The sequence below is a fragment of the Rhipicephalus microplus genome, chromosome 6, assembly GCF_043290135.1.
Source record: "Rhipicephalus microplus isolate Deutch F79 chromosome 6, USDA_Rmic, whole genome shotgun sequence".
NCBI classification, from domain to species: domain Eukaryota; kingdom Metazoa; phylum Arthropoda; class Arachnida; order Ixodida; family Ixodidae; genus Rhipicephalus; species Rhipicephalus microplus.
In genome coordinates, this window is record NC_134705.1 from 26114677 (window position 1) to 26119030 (window position 4354).

Genomic DNA, 4354 nt, shown 5'->3' on the forward strand with positions numbered 1-4354 from the left:
CCCAGAGTGTTGAGCCCCGTTCCATTAGCTCGGATCGTCACAGCACGCGCGCTGCGCAGCCCACGTGCTTTCCGAGCTGTAGAGAGAGTCGCACCTTCTGCTTTACGTTAGGATGTAAACAAGGGAGAGGAATTTGTCCAGTCAATGTGGCCGACTTTCGACTACACCACGGCTTCACAACAAGTGACGCCAGGGCCTCTTCCAAGTTGTTTCCTTCCTCCTTGCTTGATATACATGTACACCATGTGTTTAAACTACCGCTGATAGTGACGTCTCAGAAGAAAGCTGATGCCTACCTGTGCCCTCCCCCGGCGGGTCGGTGTAAACCCATCCCCCCCCCCCCCCAGAAAGAAATTTCTGGCTACGCCTCTGCTGTACATCAAAATGTCCAAGAGTCTGTAAACTTTTGCTGAGGTTTACCAGTATCAAAGTCCACTCTCTCATCGATTTACTGACAGGTCGTTCTTTTACCCCTGCAGTGCTGCTTACCTGCACTATTGATTGGAGAAAGCTCTTTAGGAAAAAAATCAACATGGCGTGGTCCCACAAAGTTGCAAACACAAAGACAAGTTGTCCGACCGCACATGTCATTATGGTGCAATTAGCTTATTGTTGAGCCACAGTTAGCTTTCCAAAAATCACCACATACATTTTAATTGGATACACAATACTGTCTCAGAAAAAAAGTCCAGCCGGCCAATTGAAACTGATCGCGTTGTACAGCGTAAGGATGTTGTGAGCATTAAGTGCCTGAACTGCAATTAGCGAATAATAAGGCATTACCTGGTAATCATCTTTATAAGAATGCTCTCAATAGAGTTACGCCCAGTGCTTCCCCTTGGGGTCGGATTTGCCGCCTCAGTTGATCGATGTCCCAGATTGCTTGACTTGAGTACGTGCGCCATTGTCTGCGTCGTGAGTGAGGTTGTGCATCTCATCGCAGGCAGCCGGGGCGCCTCGCACGCATCAGGTTCTACTGAGAGCATGGGTAAGCCATGGACCGCTCTAGAAGAACGCAGACAGTGGAAACGTCAGAAAGCCGCCCCGCCGTGGTGGTCTAGTGGCTAAGGCACTCGGCTGCTGACCCGCAGGCCGCGGGTTTGATTCCCGGCTGCGGCGGCTGCATTTCCGATCGAGGCGGAAATGCTGTAGGCCCGTGTACTCCGATTTGGGTGCACAGTAAGGAACACCAGGTAGACAAAATTTCCGGAGCCCTCCACTACGGCATCTCTCATAATCAAATGGTGGTTTTGGGACGTTAAACCCTACAATTCGATCAATCAAAACGTCAGAAAGCTCGCATTCGCCGGGCTCATGGTGCAGTCCAGGCACAAAAACAGGCTCAATTGCGAGGCCGATTGTGGGCAGGATCTGCGTGCCAATCATCCAACATTCTTCTAAGCAGCGCTAAAGCGGGAAGAGAAATGCCATCGCCGGTGGTCATTCTGCGGACAACACCGCCGAGTTGAATCACGATTTCAAACACGTGAACAACGCCGCGTCAAACAAGCGCACGGGCAAGTACGACAGCGTCAACGTGACAACTGCAGGAGCGCGCTGCTCGCTGAGGTGAACGTCCGTGTGTGGCGGAAGTTTCTGCAGCGACACTTCGGCTTCGGCTGCGACGTCTGTGACCGCCTGTGTTTCGAGTACAACTACAGTCATTAACGCATGGTGAAACGCTTTTAACCACTCATTACACCCCTCTATGACCATGTGATTATTTGAAGCACAATGTGCGGCATGTGGAATGGACACTGTGGTAAACCCAAGCCAAACGTGGGCCTAACCTCAGTAGGAAGCATGAAAATGTAATAAATAATTGCCAAAGGAGTCAATGCAGAGTCGGGTTGAACGCACTGCTTAACACCGGGGCCGCACGTTTCAGCTTTCGCTGGCTAAGCATTGAAAGTAGTGCTTGGGCTGTGATTTTTTTAGCACAACGCCATCCGAAGGAAGAACGGGGCTCTTCTTGATGAGCGCCTATGCATGGAACAACTCCGTGCTATTAAAGTGCCCAGAAGTGATGCTCTGCGTTTCAACGAACAAAAAGGCAAACCCTGCGTAGCACCACACAGTGAACAAAAAGATGCTTCTGACGTTTATTGCGACAGGGACTCGTTTCTCAGAAATTCTGGTGTCGGCGTCGTAGCTTGTGAGCTAAAAATCAGCATCTGCATGACCAAAAACTCGAGCATCTTTGCGTGACCGACAAACCAAGAAAGACGCAAATAAATCGAAGAAGAAATAATTCTTGGCCTGAGTGGGAATTGAACCCGAGTAGTCTGTGTGGCAAGCGGATCTTCTACTACACAGCCATGTCTACCCGTGTTAATGCACTGAAAATAACTTTCCCTGCTTATATCCCGAACGATTCAGAAGCCCAGATTGTCCCTTGTGTGACGGTTATGCGGACTTCAGGCACGTCCTGTGGGGCTTTGCCTTTGCCGGTCCCCCTTTCCAAGAAGAAATGGACAAGCTATTTAAGGCTCACGACCTCACCTCTAAAATCCTGGCCGTCCAGAGGGCCCGTGCGAGGGTGGCCAGATTTAGCCTGACCATCCCCGAGTGGGCCTAGGCAGGTGACGCTGAGTTAACTTGCGTCTATTGTGGACTAAACAAGTCATTTCACTTACTCACTCCTCTGCTTGGAAATGCAGTGAAATTAAATTTCATGCTTTAGAAACACACGCATTTTATGTATACAGATGCTTGAGAATACAAGAACAAACATTGCCGTCATATTGCGTGATACAAACGATCACTGCCATGAGCAGAACATGGTTGGTTGGGTTCTCAACAGCTTGGTGCAACCCATTCAGGGTAATAGGCCATGATTCGGACGGTGCCTTGCTTATTAGACAATTCCGCTTCTTGAAGCAATGAGTTGAATTCATTAGGCATTACGGGTAATGATTTGAAACTTGTAGGACTTCAAAAAAAGAAGAACATGGGATTATCCAAATGACATCATATTTTAAAGCGTAAAACCTACTAAAATAGGAGCACACGCTACTGCACCCTTAGGGCCGCGTAGTGGGTTCATAACAAGTTGTAAAAGATTTCGTGCAGTAAAGTGTTTGAAGTACGCACCAGGAAAAGACTATCGGTATCGCGTTCAACTTTTTCCCATAGTGTACAGTCATGCATTTGCTTTTTAAAGATGCCGTAATTTACCGGCCGCCGAAACGCAGCGTTGTTCGCACTGGACGCGCCTCGGGCCACCGAACATGCCTTTACCACGGGGCGAACGCGGGACGGATGCGCTGTCACCTGGTTGTCGTCCCGGCTCGCAAATGCCACTACACTATCCGGTAGTCCAGACTTGGATGATTTTCCTACGCAGAAAGCAAGAAGAAGCAGTACTGCTTACTTTTCAGGCAAGTCGCTGTCTTGTAATGCATGAAGAGCAGAAAAAACTACTGACGCTAGCGGAGTTGGTGTATATTCGTCTTGCTCTGCAAGACCCCGACAAGCTCGGCCACGCCAACGACAAGCTCGATCATTTCTTTCACGAAATAGAGACGTGAAGTAACCACAGAGCGGGTTAAACTTCCGTTGCTTACAACGCTTATTTACGTGCACTGTGGCATGACAATTGAGTAGGGCTTGGCCGCCATATTTCCAAATTTTTTACTAGCGCTCCTATCGGTCCGCGGTGACCGATTCGGCGGCAGACGCCGCCAAAATCGGTCCGTGAGCAATCGGCACGGGAGAGGGCCCCTTCAGCGAATCTTGCCGCCACCGAATTGTATTCGGTGCACTTTCGGCGGCTGGAATGCTCAGTGTGAACGTGCGCTTAAAGGGGAAGCTTAAGGGTTTCGCAATATTCGATGTACCCAAACGACTTGAAATAGGAACGCCACGATAATCATGGGTACAGCGAAATAAAAAAAAAGCTTCTTGACAATGAAAACTCAAAACTAATAGTGTTCATTGCACACTACCAATAAAGTATAAACATTAGTGGAATAAATGACAACAAAAAGGAGGCTCGCCTTCTTTGGAAATCCGAGGAGTGAAGAATGCACGTTCAACGAGGTAGTTCGCTGGAGCAAGTTTTCTAAGTAAGGTGCAAGAAACGGGAAACTTGAGTACGTTCGTCGTTGCAAGCTCACAGAAGAAGAAGCCGTCAGCTTCTATTTGGCCGATTGGTTTCACCGATGCTTGAAACGCGGCTGCGAAGCACGTGACCGTCACGGTACGCTTCTCATTGGCCGACTGGTGTGTCCGCAACGGGTTCTCTGGTGGCACAGTGGCTGCCCGCACTTTCGCGACACTCGATCGTGACGGCTGCTCTTCGTGGGAGGTATTTCTAAATGCCCTCCAAGGACGATGCGATAGCAAAGGTTGG